Consider the following 19,728-nt stretch of genomic DNA (forward strand, 5'->3'; position numbering starts at 1 on the left):
TTCTGTTTTTTTCTCACGTGTTTTGATTCGGGGGTGCGTTTGAGCCAGCTCTGCCTCCGCAGCCACCGACCGCATCCCTGGACATCTGCAGGAGGCAGCTGCAGCGCACACTCCCACTGCTGTGTGCGCCACCCGCTGATGGGGTGGCATTGATGGGATGCACTTGCCAGGACATGCCTGGACTTGTTCTCATCAAAACCCTGCATAATAATTACTCCTCTCTCTCGTGAGCATAAAGGCTGGCAGTCTTTAAGGCCGCCGGTGTCACGTTGACATGAAGCTAATGTCAAGTGCGCGGTCAAGTGCACTCAGGTGCCTCTGACCTCGCGCCATCCCAACACCTGCTGACATACAGTAAATCAGCCCCGCAAACGGAGACAGGCTGGGACTGCTAAACACGGACGCGCACGGTTTGCTAGTCACAGCCGCCATTGTTGGCGACGCTGATCCCCTTTTATCTGCTGGAGCGTGCGGCGAGCGCTCGTGTGATGAGCTCTGCAGAAAGCGGGGCCTCGTTAGCGAGGATGCTCCTGAGTCAGGCTGGACCGGGAATACGAGAGCGGCGTGTGAGCGGTGACGCAGGGGTCGTCGGTGGAGGAGCACGTGCTTCAGAGCGTGATATTAATCATAGGAACCAATCAAGATGATGACGTTCAACGGCTGCTACTTGTTTATACGTCTATACTTTTAAATATTGGTGGCACAGCCAGCAGTTTGCATGACTGACGTGCTTCTCCACTGTCTGCTCTTGTTTTATAATATGGACAAGTCTAGAATTAAAGCATCTCGTCTCAATGGCCCCATCATCAATTTAAACCCTCTCTCCTCCTCGGTAGCAACTTCCATTCGCACTCACGACAACGCTGGAGTCAAAATTGCTCAAACCGCCGTAAAAGTCAGAACATCGTGGCAGCGGCAGCCATAAAACACTCTAATGACGCCAAACAGACTCATTTTGAATTTAAATTACCTGATGCCAGAATGAGAAATGTGTTTTGGCATTTGCTTTAAAACTCATAAAAACAACTGCGCGCGCAAGAAAATATATGAAGGCAGAAGGGTATGCATTGTAAATTATGTACGAATAAACACAACAAACAAACAAACAAACGCATTAGTTTTGTACAAGTTGGAGATGAGGATGTCGACGGCAGCTGCTCAGGCTGATGGACTGCTCTCAGGACAGATTTATGCACGCTGGCGTGAAGCGTTTATTCATGTAGCACCTTCCAAAAGCCCAGGGTGCAAAGTGAGCGGCAACAAAAGCTCCCAAACAAGCAAAACTTACTGTGTTTGATGTGAAGTGATCCAAAAGCGCTCATAAAAAAGTATTTCCCTCCAGTTTCCTTTTAAACAACCAGTTCAGCCACAACGCACAACCTCACGAGCCCTAAATGGCTCCTGGCGTGACGTGGGAGGAAGCCATGGTCGTCATTAGTTTCAGACCTGTAACCAAGCGGCTCTGTTTGTGTTGGTGAAAACAGGCGAAGGCAGATGAAGCAGAGGAGCGTGATTCTCTGAGACAAAAGACACACGCCGCTCTAAACACAGTACCTATAAAAACGCATCAATAAATATTTTGAATCATCGCGTCCAGTCAGACCCAGTTCATCAGCAGATAAAGTTAACATGATCTTCTTTTTTTTATTTATTTAGACGGCACTCATCCAATCAACCTCTCGGCCAAGTGGATAAAGGTCAAACGCTCAGAGGGGGAGTTTCCCTCCAGGCTTTAAGCAGCTACTTTCACTGTGAGCTGATGGGATGTGAGCGCTCTGATATTTTTACAGCTGATGGAAAAGAATTGACGGAGAACGTGTCCAAATTCCCATTCTGCTCATGCGTTTATGTCATTCAGTAAAGGTACGAGTCAGTTTCAAATCTGAATCCCAACAGGAGGCCGAGTAAACTGCCTCGTAGTATTTTCTCAGAACGTCTGAGCCTTTTTTCTTTTTTTTAATCATTCACGCTACACGCTCCTCAGTCACACTCAACACCTCCGGCGAGCTGCAGATCGACTGGGGGAAAAAGTTTCTCCTCCTCCTCTCGCTCGCTCGCTCGCCCGACAATCCCCGTCTTTGTTTCCTTTCCCTCTAATGGCTCCTTTATAATTTCTTCCTCTGTTCAAAGGGCACGCTGTACTTGACTGGCCGTAAATCTGTCTGGAGACTAATCTGCCACTACCGACCAGCTGCTCTCTTGGCACTCGCCAGGGTCAACATTCCCGTTGCCATGGCAATAACCAGTCATGCCAATTACACATAAGGCCTGGCGCTGCGCCGGGCGGGCCGCGTGTAGCGGGCATGTGTGCGCCCGTGTGCGCGCGCGCCGAGTGTGCCCGGATAATGCGCGCCTGTGTTATTAGCGGGCGAACCATGTGGTGCGTCAGCCGCCAGAATGCCATCACCAGCTGTTTGCGAGGCCGTGCCGGGGACGCGCCCGCACGCCGAGCGGGGCTCCTGCCTGCGCACGGTGAGCGCCGTGGGTCACATGAGCCTTTTTGTGCGATTATCTAATTGTAGAGCTGATCTGGGACAAGCGCTGAGAATCAGCCTCCGATATTTGAGCCAGTGGCTGCAGCTGCTGTTTGCAACTGTAAAGTAAATTCATTATTATTGTTCTGACAGGACGCCGTTGCTCCGCCTTTAGTGGAATATGATGGCGACGGGGTTTAATGTGGCGTCAGCGCTGCACTGGTTGAGCTTTAGATGTGAAATAAGTACACGAGAAGAATGTGTCTGTAACTGCTAAGTCTATTGTCCCGGGTCGAGTTTCAAGCGCAGCCAAAGAAGTGTCACACTTTTAAGTCTTTCATGTTTTAAGTAGGTGTGAGTGAAAATAACTTCTGCAGTGAGTCACACAGGAGAGAAGCTATTGCTGTCCGTCACCTGTGACGCGTGCCGCTCGCCGTCTTTGATGTCCCCGTGTTTTCTGGGTACGCGTGAGGCCTTTCGCTGAACGCGCCCTGCGACGTGCGCAGAGGGAGGAAGCTGCTGTGGTCTGGTTGCCGCGGAAACCAGGTGAGAGCATGTGCCGCGTGTGCTCTGGCGATGACATCATATGTTCCGTGACGTCACCGTGGCAACGGCGGGAGGCGGGGGGCACCTCGGGGCTCGATTGATCCCCCCTTGAAACGGTTTCGCGGCCAGAGGAGGGCTGAAACAACAGATCTGCATCTCTGTCGCTCTCACAGCAACGAACCTCACTAATCTAAGCCTTAAACTCGTCTGCTTCGGTTCAGCTTTGAATTAACCCCGTGAAGGCTCAGGACGGTAGTAGTGTCATTGTTTTAGGCTCCATCACACTGTCCTAAATGAATTAACAAACAAACAATGTTCTAAACCTAAACTCCAGGATGACTCATTGAGCACTGATTTAATCCCTTAAGCCCCTGGGCCCCTCCTACCTGTCACCAGCCTCCATCTTCACAGTAAAATAATAGGAAGGCCGCCTTTAAAAGACATTTTCCACATTTCCCACTTATCTGGAGCAGTGACATGAATTTCCAGCTGTCATCACACTCGGATTGAAGACGCCCCCTCTGGATGCTGGAAGGACAATTAGAGGCGCGCTATGTAGGTTCAGCGCCAACGCTCAGCAGGTACCGCTGAGGAGGAACCCCTTAAGCTGCTTTTCACAGGGCTAACAAAGCGTAGCATTACGTCCCGCGATGAGTCGATGAATCTGTGGTCAATAGATCTACAGGAGGCTTTGGTGCCTTAATCTCCCCACATTATCACTAGCATAAAGAAAACGTACAGTATAAAGAGGAAGAATGTGCTATTATGACGCATTGTGGACAGACTGAGGAAATCGTTAGCTGTAGGAACATTCCTCGTTTTTTTGTTTGCACGAATCTGCAAACGCGTTTACCTGCCAAGACTTTAATTGAATGAATCTGCGACAGCCAATGAGTTTAGTCACAGTCTTCTAAATAAATCTTTGCACGCTTCATTTACGGACGGATTCGGATGCAGAAAGAAGAGTAAGAATGCCTGGAAATGATGGATGGTGACGTGCCGGTGCCAGCCCTTCTCCTTAGTGTCCATTAATCCCCAGCTCCTGGCCTCGGGCCATGGCGGGAATGTGTGCTGGCGCACTCTCAGCTGCCTCCTAATCTTGCCCCCAGCCACAGGCCGGCGCTGACCCGACGGCCCGGCCTGTGAGGTCCAGCCAATCCTCTCCTCTGGGCCTCTCCTGCCACCTAAAGCACAGAAGGAGAATCAGCCTGCGACGGCCGGTCCCGGCGGAGCGCTGACCGCTCGCCTGCACCGGCGGAGCCGCTTGGCGTGGACGCTAATGCATTAACTATGCTATATATCAGGGTTTACATTACTAGAAATCGCTTTGACTGTAATCTTCCTCATTGTTGCTTGAATGCCATGCGATGATAGGAGAGGGACAAATAGCGCTTGGCAATCAAATATTCCCATGTCGCTGATGTGCTGGCGTGCTTCTTTGAACCTTCTCGATTCACATGCATTCCTCTCCCAATGGGAGCTGTCACTTTATGTGGACATTGGCCCTTCAGTGTGTGTGGCTATAGGGAGCGTCTGATGTCCACTCTGGACCACTTGTCTATGATGTGAATGGGAAAACAATGCGACCCCCAGCAGCTCACTCTCTCCATGACCTGCCCGGGCTCTGATTTGCCTTGGCAAGGGGGACAGAGGCCCAAAACAAAGCTGATGGAGTCTCTGCTGAAGGAGTGCAGAGGTCAGCCCCGACGCCCGACTAACAGGTCTGCCTCTAGTTTAGGCTCCTAAATAGGGAAGGGACACAGAGGCGCAGAGACAATGGGATAAAAGGAACCTCCAAAACCATTAAATTCTGAGGAAGTGATGGCCGTGAATGATGACAGAGACTGAATAGAGGCTCTTGAGGTGGGAGGTACGCTCCATTAATGACCATGGATGCTCCATTATGGCAGCACTGGGAGGTGGTAATGAGGTGGTGCATTTCTTCCCATTATGCTTCTCTTCTCAGAACCAGGAGACAACTTCAAATTGATGCAGGAATCCCGGCCAGCACGTTCAGGCCCCCTGCTGAGAACCTCGGAACCGGGGGACGACGCGGACGTCTTGGACGGTAGAACCTCATAGTTCTCCCGGAGGAGACTGATTGATGGGCTGCTTGTGATGATGGATGCACGTCCGCCTGCTACTGTCCTAGAAGTCGCCGGTCCGAAGGAACGGTGGGTCATTCTTTGGACCAGCTGTAGAACTGCAAGTAACATCTAGCAGCTGAATCTTTCTGTCCAGTGTTGGTGCTACGCTACGCTAAGCTAACCATCTGATTGCAGTCTTTTCATCAGACGTGGCAAAGAAAGCAAATAAAAGTACTTCCCAAATTAAACGGATCCATCAATCCTGGAGTCCAACATTTAAATCAGTTACAGCAAACACTTCCATTTAAGCAGCTGGGTTTTCCCCCGAATCTGACAGACAAGGCACCAGACGTCATGTTATTACTGCACAAAGCAAAATGTTTTGACGTTCCCTGTGTTTTCGTATCTGTAGATTCATACTGTATGTAAGTCAAGATTCCTGTTGCGAAGCGGGAGCGTGTCTAGACGGTAATTATGCCGCCACAAATAGCTTGATTTAAGGACGGCAGCCACATGTTTTACAGTAAGAGTCCTTAAAAGCAACACTTCACAGCTGGCTGTGACTGCTCCACGGGGCTGTCAGCGGAGCTTGGCTTCGCTCCAAGCGGCAGGAACGCTCCGGTCCCGCCAAAAATAGGCCTCGGGAGCGACGGCGGCGGCGCTTGATCTTCTGCAGCAGCTCTCCAGAGCCACACGCGGCCCAGATCCTGGGTGGTAAACCTGGACCCGATAAGGAACGCGGCTAAGCCGAGGTTTGGAGCAGACGGGAGCGCATGCAGCGATCCGAGCGAACACCCGTGCGCCGTCCTCCCGTCAGAGAGAGGCCACTGCAGACTAAAGTGCACTCCCAGCATCGTTGAGGAGCGAGCGGCCTGGTTCCAGGACCCATCAAAGCCAACCGACTAGCCCCTCACCCAGAGACCCTGCTGCTGACCGAGTTAAATGGCTGCTGTGGGAATCGCCCCACTGTTAACTAGCAATAAGCGAGCTAATATGCAAATGTTAATATGTTAATCACAATTCCCACATACTGTAGGCGCAGGGGTTCAGCCTGGGCAATCAGCTACTTAATGAGGGTCAGGTTTCCCCTGTGGGACAGACGTTAACAATAACATGCCTGTAGAAGAAGCTACACTTACTGATAAGTCTGTTTATATAAAGATGAGAAGCAATAATAAAAACTATTATGAATATATTTTATTGTATCCTGCTTTAGTGATCTGTTGTGAGAGGTCGCCCTGTGCTTTCTTAGAACTTCACCACAGTTTTCGCCTTTTGTTCTCCTGGATCTTTGTTTGTTAATTAAATTGGGGATTTGCGTCTGTGTCCAATGCACTGCACCATACATAATTGCATTTTCTATCTGTCACGACCCCCTCCCCCCTCCCCCCCATGACTGGTGTCATGGCTCTAGAATGAGTGAACTAGACATTCATTTGATTTGGCTGTAATTAAAGTGGACTGATGGACAATTAGTTTGCTCTAATTTCCAGAACGGCACCGAGCCACCAGGTTGGGACCAGTCTGACCTTCTGTGTCAGGGTCAGCCGTCGGGGAAAGGTCGCCCATACTTTGAAAGGCTTTTGATTTCTACAAGACTTGTTTGCATTGATTAGACAGATGCGCATTCACTGCTTTTGTTGTCTCCTAAATGCTTAATGAAGCATCAGTGACATGGGTGAGATTACGAAACACAACATGGAGTTCTGTGAATGTCTAATCTGCATAGACGCCTTTAGTGGCAATTTAACAAAGCACGCAGGGTTCACATCACTACACACTTCCTTTATGTGCCACTGTGAACATACACAGCCTGAAGACAGTGGCCTGCCCGAAAAATTATAAACGATAGAAAAAAATGCTAATTATTCCAAAACTGTTCCTCATTCATTCTTTTTAATTATGCAAAGACCCAGATGTGTGGAGTTAACCTCCAGACTATAGAGGTTAAACCCTCACTAGAGACACTGGAGCTGGAAGCTTTTCTTAATGGACCATGAATCTCCCTCAGCTTTGCACATTCTATTGTGCAAAGCCGTGTTTCTTCCAATTTGGTGCGGATCCCCAAACGCTAATGTTCAGTAATTATCTGGGCTGGTGTTGAAACTGTGAACGCCTCACGTGGCTCGTGGCTTGATTGCGTACGTGTGACACCCAGTGAAAGCGCCCTTACCAATAAAGGCAGCCGTCGTCTTCATTAAGAAACATGACCTATTTGTTTTCCTCTTTTGTTTGTAGACTAATTAAGGTCTTCATGTCAGCTCATCTCATCCTGCTGTAATTGTCTCAGGTCTGAACCAAAGAACTAATTTAATTGATCATCTAATTAAGATGATGATTGCATTAGTTCACAATAGTGCAGCTTATTAAGATGTTTCCTAATAACTCACCTAAAACATTTTAATGACATCCTTACAGGAAATCATCTCAACTGTCTCAAACCTGTGTTGTTACTACTAATACCCTGATATCTGTTTGAGCATCTTTTCATTTTGTTGTATATAAATATAAACACACCAACGGTCATATGACACAAACTCATACAGTATTGTTGGGAAAAGTGTGATTAGCAACGGCCCAGAGGGGATTTTTGACTGCGGGGGTATTATCTTGTTGAATCTGACTCTTTACACGATTAAAATAACGCAACAACACGTTCCAGAGAGAAGCTGGAGTTTATTCAGTTTGTGTGGGTCTTTCTTCTCTAAATCATGTCATATTGTGATTAAATGCTAAGATATGTACACATCTGGACAACAGCAGCCACAGCCGCCTCCTTCCTGTACAGTACATGAAGTCAGAGGCTCTGAATTCTGCTGTGATGCAACTGGGAGAATGACAAAGAAAACGTGGAGCCAACACAAACACAGACAATACAAATAAACATCCAGTTTTTGACTCCTTTCACGCTTTAATTTCAGATTATTTCATCACTCAGTCGAGATTGTTCCCACATTTAGCGGGAGGTAATCAAGCCGTGAGCATGCTAATATGCTAATGTTAAATAAATGAATCACAGGTCCCAAAGGGATTCAGCTTTAGCTCAGTGAATGAGCAAAGCAAGTAATGGTGGAGAGAAACTCAGATTAAGCCTCATTAAAAAGCTTAGAAGAGCAGCGTCTCGTACGTTTCTGCTGTTTTCAGCAAAACAAGCTTTTCTCCGTGATTTCAGCCAGTTTACAGACAAACCACGTCCAGCGCGTAGCGACACATTTGCAGCCACGGGCGCAAAGCGACCGCCTCCCCTCCGACCCGGCGAACTTCTCAAAGGGCCGCAAACGTTCTCGCAGTAGCTGTCGAAGCTCTGCCAGACTCCCTCTATTTTCCAGGAACGACAGCGAGGGCCTGACAGCCACTTCTCGTGGCTGGTTAGCTGACAAGCATCTGTGCCGCCGTCACGCGGCCTCCCTCACGTCCTGCACATTACACGCCACGCAGCTCCAGCACCTCCCGCAGCCCTTCGCTTCTCCACCGGAGGCTTTCGGTGCAAACCGAGGGAGTGTTTCCCCTGTGAGCTACGGTTAGATACCCCATTCATTCGCTCATCACTCATTCAGATGACTCTAAAACAGTCGGCGCTCCGGCTCGTCCGCCGCTTTCTGCGGGTTCTTGATCGCTCAGGCATTGAACGGAGGCAGACGTGCCTCACAGCTTGCCATTCTTCCATCCATGCCACTCTGCTTTCGGGACGTGGCCTTTGCGTGTTCGGTTTGAACAGCGGGGCTTAGATCCTGTGTGAGTCCTGAGAAGCAGCTAGTGTGCGCGGGCTGACAGCTGATTGCGCTATGGTTTAATCTTGTTAGGGATTTTCAAAAGTGCTGCGTCCACTCAGATGTGGAGATAGGAGCGCGGCTTTTGTGTGGGAAATTTCAATGCTCCCAAAAGGGGGGACAAAGGGCCCCCCCGGTGATGTCATTCCCCTGTCAGCAGGCAGGGCCCTCGCTGCGGGAGAGGGGCCAGGACAGGACATACTGTGACCGCCCCCCCCCCCCCCCCCACCCCCCACAGCCGTTCACAATGACCCTCCCTGAACAAGTTCAAGCCTGAAATCCGAGTCACAACGGCGTTAAATTCTAAATATTTCTGACCTTAAAGCCTATATCTGCCGACAGAAATCGAATCTGCGCAAATGATGCGTATATGTCATGTTCCTTATGCTATGTGTCACTCCAGCAAACTTCCCGGCGGCTTGGGTTGCCATCAGCTGCCCGTTTGGATAAGTTCCGTGAACTCCTATATTTATCAGGGCAGCGTCCACACGTGACCCGCTCTCTGTCCACATGTGATGCAGGGCAACAGAAGCCGCCTCAGCACACGAGCGACCAATTGTGTGAGCCGTGCATGCGGAGACGCCGCTCGCGTGTTGCCAGACAGTTCTCCACGTTTGGATCCGTGTTGACTCAGTAAACGTAACTTCAGAGGTTCATTTTCAAACAGTTGTATTGTGCCCTCTGGCACTTCCAGCATCGACTTTTAACCCAATATTTGTTCAAGGAATTTCAATTTTGAGGAAGAGTCTGTGTGTGTGTGTGTGTGTGTGTGTGTGTGTGTGTGTGTGTGTGTGTGTGTGTGTGTGTGTGTGTGTGTGTGTGTGTGTGTGCAGACAGATGTGTCGACACTGTCCTGGAAAAGTCCACCCACCGCGCTGCTTCTTGGAAGCAGTTCGTCGCTGCCGTCGTCCCACTTTTAGAGCGCGTATCTGGAGACGCTCACGTTGCAGCGCATAACACACACGGACACATATACGGAGAGGAGCCGGCGCTGCCCAGAGGCAGATGCGTTACACCCGCTGTCGGACCGAGCCTCCATCACCGAGTGTTTCTGTGTATTTATGGGCACGAGTAACATTCGTTCATCAGAGTCTTCTTCCTCCAAGTGTGTCAGCTCCCGTTTAAGGCGCCGCTGTAAATCACCTGCACAACAACAACCCACCAAGCGGCGGGCTGTGGGGAGAGTGGAAACGGACGAGCAGCCGCAGCTGGTGCTGTGGAAATACACACTTTGATGGATGGAGCATCCCTGTGGCCGTGAATGACACGGACAATGACAATGACATGACAATGCTAAGAAATGAAAAATGAGAACTCAGGTTAAACACAGGGTTAACTGTAGGAAGGAAGTCTGACCAGATGATGCTGCTTCCTCCACCATGAGGCCTCCTCATGGAAACCGCCTCTGCTCGCGCCGCGTCGTGGGCGAACCTGTCGACCACCTGTCACGCAGCGTCGGCGGATGACCTCACGGCAGCTCGGAGGCGGAGTCGGAGCCCCCCCCCCCCGTCCCTCAGCGGGGGAGACGAGGAAGTGGTGTCTCTGTTGTGGGCGGGTGCAGAAGGCAACATTTACCATTTTCAAACCGCATGGACGCGTTTGGCTCTTTAATACAACTAGAAAAGATGCGTGCGAAGCATCTGGACCGAGCGATAGCGACGTATGCGCTGAGCCGGGCTCCTGTTTGCAATAAGAGCCTCCCATTTATGTGAAAAACCAGCGGCTTTTGAAGTGGAACAAACGCCACCTCTGCAACGGGTTCATTAAAAAACGGATTATGTTTTTCCCTGAAAGTTCATCATCCGGGTTCTGAGTCAGAGCCGCTGGGAGCAGGACCCCTGCGCTGCACGTTCAGCCTCTACAAAGAGCTGCAATGAGGACAAAGCGCACGTTTTCTCATAAATACCTGAATTTGGCCAGTTAATGATGCCTGCACAAATGGCCCCCAACCAAACTAAATAACCCTGATTGCTGCTTAATTTATTAGAGACAAGCACCATGCTGAGATCAGACGAGTTGCTCTCACTTGTAGCACCTCGACTGCAGCGAATGTGCCGACCCCACAACCTTTTGTATTTTTCTATAAGGGGCGTGAGAGGCCGGAAAGAAGTAGCCCGAGGAAATAAGGGGTTAGCTCACATGAGGTTTGGGTTTGCGCGAAGTTTGTGCAGCCCAATAAATCAGCTAGTTTGGAAATTTTCTGTGCTCACACACAAACAGTATCTGAGCAACAGCCGCTCCAAAGCCAGAGCCTGGAAACGCGGCGAGAGGGAAGAGAAACACATTCAAAACAGACGCGCGGACACCGTGATATGTAAACATGTTGGTCCGAGGTTGCCGTCCCGAAGCATTCCACGGGGGAACGGGGCCAGCGAGGCTGTTTTACTGGGAATATGAGCTTGAGTTTCATTACCAGGCAGCTTTAAAGACCAGGTGAAGGGCTTGGAAGTCCCACAACCTGAAAACATGAGGAGGATTCGGTCCGGCTCCTTTGTTCCTGATATGAAACGCCGCGTTGTTAACGACGGCCTGAGGGCAAAGTGGGCAGAGTTCACGACTGCATCATGGAAATTCAGCAAAATGAGCCGCAAATAAATCAGATTAAACATCTAATATATGACAGGTGCTTTGTTGTAAACTAAATCTGGGCAAACCAGTTTTTCACTTGGATAATTAATCTGACGTAAACATAATTAGTCCTAATCCAGAGGTTTAAATAGGTCTGGATCCAACGTACGTATGTATTGAGTGACCGCTTGTCCAGATTCTGAATCAATAAACAGCCTCTCATCTTTGCTGAGTGACACTACAAGGAATCACACGGACGTGTCTCCTTCAACGCACAACAACAGACGTGTGTTGCTATTTGATGCGGGTGAATGTGTCACTGTCACGGTCAGGAGGTCTCCACCCTGCTGTCGATGGACTCCATTGTTAATGGGAGGCCCCCCTCTGTGTTATTGAGACATGCTAGTCATCCTCATTATGGAGCGTAATTAGGTTGTTGTGCTTATTAACTCCGATTATGAGCGGAGCCTTGAGATGTTCAACGCGGAGCCGGTGCTACGAGCTGCATGCGCTCTGGAGTCCACACGTCCCCACTTTTATCCCATTTATCTCCATCCAGATAATGTTTGTATCATGTACTGTTAGTGTTAGTCTCCTTGGTGATGCGTTCAAGGACTGCTGTCCTGAGTTAGTTGCTGTATCTGGTTTTTGGAAGACCAACACATTATTATTCTAAATTATTTTAAAAAATGTAAAACGTCACCCAGTTTAGGACCAGTTTGGTTAAATTTTGCTTTTACATCCAATTAAGACTCCTGGACATCAGGTGAGACTGAAAGCGTCAAATCTCCACGGCTCACGCCGTAATGACCATCCTGCTACGTTGGACTAATAATTGGAGGCCTTTGGTTCCTGCTGGGATAATTAGCCGAGAGCTGAAGCTCCTCCTGCTGTACAGCGGTGGTCCAAACATCTGGCTAACATCCAGAGAGGTCAGTCTTTTAATGCTCCTCCGTGCAATTAGAGGCAAACATTGAGTGAAGGTCACGGATGGAGCTGTAGGTGTGTGCATCAGGTCCATCTGCTGCTTCCTGTTTTCTTCTACTTGTTGTGAACAGTTTCAAACTTTTAGACTGAAGGTTGCCTGTGTAACACACTGCTGGTGGATGGAACTATAACCCCAGGTAATAGCTCACGGGCCTCGTTCAGACCTGAATGAAGTCATATGCTCTCATTGAGTCAGCGCGGTAGCACCTCCATCGGATCCAGGGGCTGAGCCCGGTGGAAGCGAGGGGGGGGTGGTCGGCAGGTGAGGCGACGAGTGGGAGGAGACATCATGATCATCGTCGTCTTCCTCACTCTGCATTTGCTGCTTGTCCCTCTCTCTCTCCCTTCAGCCCAACCGGTCGAGGCAGTTGTGCCTTGGCACCGCATGAAGAAACCGAACTAAAAGCACTGAAACCCACACACAATGCGTTTGTGCCGCCTCGTGCATCTGTTTCATCTTTTGAGAAGCATTACAGCCTGAAAGCAAGACGTTAATGTTGGAATATGATGTGCCTTCTGTCAAAACACCAGGCCCAAACACAAAGAGGCGCTGGTTTTCTTCTGCCTGTTTGTCCTAAACGTGACCTGGCTCAGGCCTCAACCTTAACAACGTTATTAAAAGCACCACAAAAGCAACAAAGGCCGGGCGGCGAACTGCCACACACGCTTCACAAAGGCAGTGAACACAACACCGCACAAACTGTGTCGTCTTCCACGCGCGCCGTACGCGTTGTTTCTCAAACAACATTCGAATGCGAATGAACCGGGGCGGCCGCTCTCCGTTTGATCCCGGGGAGCCTCCCTGTGAACCGGCGGCAGAGATTAATGCGAACCCACCGGGGAGCAGATGATGGAGCTCAGAGTGGGAGAAGTCAAGGTTAAAAGGCTGGTGGCGGGGGGGAGCGGGGGGGGGGGGGGGTCGTCTCCACCACAGGCTGTCAGTCAGTAAAGACGCAGACGCTGTCTCCACATCTGTCGCTCGACGAGCATCACTGCACAGGTTCAGGCCTTGAATGGAAACGTCAGGTGGAATCCTGTCTTGGACATGAACTGATTCTTGACGTGTGGAAACTGCCAACGATCCTGGAGTTTTTAGAAGTCGCAGGGTTCCGCTGTTCACTGCTCATTTCCTTTGTAAATCCGACTTTTTGTTTAGGTTTATACAAACTTGTTTCCATGATTTGTGTCACATTAAAATGGTGGAAAATCTAAAAGCAAGTTTACATTTGAATGAGAAGTAAAAGCAGTTTGTGCTGAGCATTGGGAGATTTAATAAATAATTCATGGTTCATGAAACTGAACGTCAGCTCAAGATAATTTATTTTTCTATAAGGTTTTTCTTGCTGTGCTTTGTTTTACTGGCACCGAACGAGCAGCCGCGAACCTGAAACCGACACGATTCCATCACACTTTGGATCAGGCAACAAAAAAGTCAATAAAACTCAAGTCGGATACAAACAACGCGATATAAAGGTTATTAGCATCAGAAAACAATAGGATCCATCCCAACACTCCCCCACACTCTCAGGCAGTCCATCCCAGACAAAAGCCTCCGTTACTGGATGAGACGCAGACGCTCCGACGCTTCAGGCTTTTACAGTATGTGTCTCTTACTTTCCCTACAACCCTTCGGCCCCGCTGAACAAACAGGCACACGAAACAAGGAGCGATGGCCAGCGGGCGCCTCCAGCCATCAAACACACCGTAAGTACTGTATCATCTGGCCCGGATCAGCAGACGCATCAAATGATTCCTGCTGGAGTCTGCCTGTTCATTCTCCCCATCCGCCTGACGGAGCAGCTCAAATGGAGCTGCCCATTGACCTGAGTGGGCTCGTAAATTACCCAGATGGCCTCCAGAGGTGGGTTCTCCAAAAGGTAAGCGGGTCATAAAATCCCTCAGTCCACGCTTTTAAAAACGGGGAAGCTACTGCGTTCTGTCGCGACTGTAACAAACCCCAAAGCGCGGTAACAGGAGAAATGTGACGGCCTTAATTGAATTCTTATTGTCAAACCATTTGTTGCCTCATTTGTGGTAGCATCTCATTTTCTGTCCGACTCACTAGCACAACTTAAATTAGTGGATAGTGATGGTTCTCAGAATAAATCTGCAGCATGTTTCATTTATAGACTCAAGATTAATAAGTGAAACAGAATATTTCCTGGCAGCTCTAGAACGTTGTTTTTACAGTGGGCTAATTATAAATATCTATATAAATATGTATCATTTGCCTCATTATTTATGTAGGAGGTGATATTTTTAGTTTGGCCCTCGTACCAGTCCGTCTGACGCCGGCGCCCACATGCAGCGCTGCCCACGTCGCCCAGCAGAAGGTCAGAGCTGCAAAGAGGTCACGTCTGAAATATGCCCGTGTTCAGCCTAATGACCCACAGCACAATTAACACTCTGCAGCTCAGCGGGTCGGCGTGTGGGTCTGGAGGTGTTTATTGGCTGTTGGCGTTTGTCCCCCGCTGGACCCCAGTCGGTCCAGCTGATCGTCTTCCAGACTGGAGCTGGACGGACTCCAGTCTGACACGCGCAGCGAGGGGCTCTGGGTCACGGTCTTAAGAAAAGTTTGCTTTTTTTTTACTAGTTCGACGGCGATGTTGGACTCAGCGGGTCGAGTCAGACGACCGCTGACCCGGAGCTGGTCCTTTTATATTGATATAACCTTACAGGACAATGCTATTTGAGATAAAGATGCCGTAAGTGAGCTGAACTGACCAGAAGAAAAGGTTATGGAGGTGGATATTATACTAAATCTCCTGCCATAATCCTACATTTAGAGCTTTTATTACCTTAACTCCCATCCCAGTGGAGATGTCGCTAAATAATGATGTGAGTGACCCATTTTTCAAACTGAAAGGTGTCTGTTGCGTCTTCAAAGAGTTGGCGGAGATCAGCCGTTCACTGAGTGTGACGGCTCCCGGAGAGGATGCTCTGTTTAGCTTCAAAGTCACAGGAGCCGCATGATTTGAAATCCTTTTGTCCCTTTATTGACTCTTTGGGCTCATGCTGTTTGTTTACTCGCATGCAAAAAGAAGAGAACGTAGAAATGCAGTCAAAACACCTGCACGCGGGAACATCTGCTCCTGCAGCTTTTACCCAGTTCAGCTGAATTATCTGATGATGACAAACAGCGCAGGGAGGAAGGAAAGCCCCCCCAGGTTGGGCTCGGACCGGTCCGTCCTTCCATGTGTTGAATGTGCAGACTGAATGTGCCAGAGCCCGTGAAGCAGGTGCAGCCCGTCCAAGCCAGATTTTAGACCCGCCGTCTCCTAGCAACAACACCAGAAGAGGACAGCGCCACCGGCTCCCATGGCCACTGCTATTTACCAAAGCGTGATCTGGCTCCGTCGGGCCGCCGGCCCGCGTGCGCGGCTGAAGAACAAACCGGGCCGTGCTTGTTTACGCTCGGCAGCGGGTGTGAAGCGTGGAGGAGCAGCGCGTGCTCCGCGGGGTTCTTCCAGGTGACGATCACGTCAGGGAGGTTTGTCAGGTCACGCGTCCTGCAGGCTGCAGCCATTCACGCTCCTTATTATGCAACGTGCACGGATCATCACAATGTTTACTCTTCCCGGAGCCTGTTTTGATTCAAAACGGTTGTCACCACTAGTGCAGAGCACATATTGATACTGAGAGCAACAATGTCCTGAAGCAGATTATCACTGCAGTTCATTGTGACTGCACCTTTTATCAGCCTTTATTAGTAGTGCTTTTTAAAATCGCAGTAAAGTGAGTGACAAAGTTTCAACAATCATTCTCAGAAAATTCATTATATTTAAAACCATATTTGGCCTCAAAATTCACAATCACGCAGTCAAATCAATTCAATATTCAAAGCACTGAAGCTGAATCCACATTCATAGAAATTCGGAGCCGTTCCAAGGATGGGTTTTGAGGAATGTGCGTAAACTGATTGTTCACTCTCTCGTTGCGTGGATAATAAATAGCTTTAATTAAGGAATTTAACAGCAACAAAAGGCTTAAAATGTTTTAAGATGTCATCTGCCTTCACTGAATGGTGAAACGCTAACCTGCAGTACAGTAGGTTTTAAAAAAAGTAAAAAGCAAAACGCACTGTTCAAAATTCAACGGATAAATCAAAGTTCTCACAGTGATAATGTCAGAGGAATGTGGCTGAGGAACACGTGAGGCATTCAGGGCCCGTGTTAAACCATGTCCACTTCCCCGGGCCTTTATTGCAGACCTCAGTGCTTCATGTGAGTGTCGGCCTTCTTTTCCCTTTGTGGGCTGTCCCAGCAGAGATTAGGGGCCGGGGCTGCTGAATGGAGAAAAGAGGCAGCGCTCCCTTTTTTTTTCTCCTCTGGATGCTTTCACTCATTGTGAATGAATGTAATTCTGGGAAATGTGCCCCACGAACAGCGGAGGAAACCTCTAAATCCAGCCGAGCTCCGGAGGGAATGTGTCTCTGACAAACGACTTCCCCAGTGAGCGCCTCTAATAAAACGGGTGAAGGCGCGATCCGACCCTCCGGCGCTGCGACGCCTCGGGCTCCTTCTGGCCATTTCTGGTTTCTAAGAAAAGGTCAATGAGCAGCGACGCTGCAGACAATTTATTCATGCGCTCCGCAGCAGCAGGCGCGGGAGGAAATGCATCCAGACAAGAGCAATGATCTCTTAGCACCTGGACGCTGAAGAGTAATGATAAAACAAACCGCGATAAAAGTTTTAGAGCATTCATATTTAAAAAGGTCAAATATCAAAAAGCTGCTGAATGACTGACAGTGACAGATGCTGTCAGTCCTGGGGGGATATGCTGTCGGTGGTTAGCAGAGGGGTGGGGGGTGGGGGGGGGGGGGGGGGGGGGGGGGGGTTCAGGATGGGAAGAGACAGCTGAGTGGGCCTGATGCTGAACAGCTGAGGCCGCGAGGGCCCGGCCGGCATCAGAGAGGGGCCTCTGGGACCCGGCTTTATGATGAGGAGAGCCCGTTGAAGAGGGGAGATGGGGTCTGTCAGCACACTCAGAGCCGTTGCTTAAGCTGAGTGGGAGCCATTACCCAAATCTCCACAGAATTGGCAAAATGCTGAGAGCAGAGGAGCAGGCGGCCGCGCGGCCAACAGGAGGCGAGCGCCGGGCGGCCGCGCGCGAGGCCGTATCTGGACCGAACACCGCACAACCGCCGCGCACTATCACAAACGTCGGTGCCCGCGTCCATTTCGCTCGGCAACGGCTCGCGCTATCTGCAGCAGCAAGCGCGGCGAGATTAGCCCCAGAGCGGCTGCGCAGCACCGGGCCCAGTCCAACGGCCCACATGGCCCAAACGGCCCAAACGGCGCGCGCTGGGTCGAGGGAGCGGCACCGCGAGGACCCCCGCTTCCTCCCAGGGGCGCTAACGGCGCTGCTTCAGCGTCAGGCTTCAAAGGACCCCGGAGGGAGCTCCACTCGGCTGCTTAAGGAGGCCTTGAGTGAATGATGGGAGCACTTTACTAAGAAAAGAGTCGGATGGACAGCGGCTCTATATTTTATGAAGCCAAACACAGCATTGACCTTAGAGGTTTCCTCTCTGGAGCTCCCGCCTGACGGTCACACCGGCACCCCCAGATGTTACACGCACAGGTGTCCTGGGAGGTCCCCGCGGACCAGGCCTCGCCGCCGTAGCTCACCGGGTCGGGTCGGGTCGGGCCGGCGCCGCTCCTCTCCCACCGTCCGGCTCCTGCACCGCTACCGGAGCGGCGACATCTGCTTCCAGTTGGACGGGAGCGGCACCCGGAGACTCCCGGGGCCTCGTCGCTGGGTCTAAAGGGCCGTTCAGCAGCCATAAAAGCAGAGCTTTAAGGCAAACGAGCGGCGTGATGAGCCTCCTGTCGAGGGGATATGAAGAGGACTTTCTCCTTCCGAGGAAAACACACAGTACAAGCAGACTCAGAGTCCACATGCTGCAGGGAAGAGAGGAGCCTGTAAACATCATCTCTGCCCTTTGACCCACTTACGTCACCTTTAAATCATTTTATGTCAACAGCAGCACTTCACACATGATATAAACATAATTGTAATGGAAGTGTTGTAACCCAAAACACATATTATCTGCATGTGGGCCGGGAAGGCTTTCTTTATAAAACAGATCGGGACGAGTAAACATCAGGGAAAATGTTCCATCAACATCAGAGGCTTTTAGACGTGAACTGACGATAATAGGAGCGATTCCGTCTTCTGCGCCAGGTAACGGACGCTCTGGGCGTTTAGAGATGCGTCCAAGGATAAAGCGGTTGCCACGAAAGACCATCTGGACACTGGACACTCAGAGGTGAGGGTTCATTTCAACGGGACGAATACTGATGAGAGACAGGGCGATCTGTGGGAGATGTGGCTAAAAGGTGCTCAGAGCTGCACGCAGCGGATCCGTCCCGCTAACGACGGCCCGACCGCGGGAATGCAAATGAATGATAAATCATGCAGAGGCGCGAGTCCCGCGAGGCGAGCGGCGCTCCCTGCTGACGCCACCGCCGAGGGTCGCTGACGCGTGGCCGGACCTGCTCAGGCCGCTCCCGGAGGCACCGAGCAGAGGCGATGGCACCGGCAGATAAGGGCGAAGCGCTGTGATGTGGCAACACGTCTGTTAGAGCAAGGCGAGCGTGCTGTTTTGCAAACAGGAACACGGGCGGTTGCTCCAGAGCGGCCGCGCTCAGACGAGACACAAAACGGTCGGATTTGGGGAAGATTTCACCTTCAGCGCAACTAACAAGTAAGTTCGGTGCTTCTTGACCTGGAGAGGCAAACAAACCGAAGCCGGAGCGCCTTTGACCTTTGACCTTTGGGCCGTGAAGTAAATACAGGTGAACCCGAACGAGGGAGCAGGTACAACTGGATCTGGAGACAGACGTGTTTGTTTAAGGCTGACCAGATCACTACAAATCACATTAAGTGTTAATTAGTTATTTCAATCACTTAAAAGCTGTTTGAATGTCAGCAGTTAAATTCCACAAATGATTGTTATTTCCATATTAAAGCCAAGGTGACCAAACGTTCCTATTTCACCGCGAGCACAGAAGAAGATGATACCGCCTTAATTAGGAATGCACAAATGCACAAACAACAGCGAGCAGCATCAGGTAAATGGAACGGAAAATGAACACCTGAATCTAAACATTCATTTTCGCCAGCAAACGACACAATTAAACCCAAATATTTGCTTCCAGCGGTGCTCCGCCGTCAGACGCCCCTCCTCTGCAGGGACGTGCGGGTCACGGAGACCAACGAGCAGACGCCGCGATGCCTTTGAGGACCGTCTGACTTTAGCGTGAATAAAACATGCCGCGGCATGTTGGGAGCGAC

General features: G+C 50.3%; 1 long non-coding RNA gene across 1 annotated transcript; it reads left to right on the plus strand.

The window, feature by feature from the left end:
• The first annotated feature begins 18,181 nt into the window (after positions 1 to 18,181).
• LOC114854363 (uncharacterized) lies at positions 18,182 to 19,728 on the plus strand. The gene is made up of 3 exons (XR_003785766.3): positions 18,182 to 19,138; positions 19,404 to 19,505; positions 19,593 to 19,728. It is a non-coding gene; the product is annotated as an uncharacterized LOC114854363 (long non-coding RNA).

Source organism: Betta splendens, chromosome 4, assembly GCF_900634795.4.
Source record: "Betta splendens chromosome 4, fBetSpl5.4, whole genome shotgun sequence".
NCBI lineage: Eukaryota > Metazoa > Chordata > Actinopteri > Anabantiformes > Osphronemidae > Betta > Betta splendens.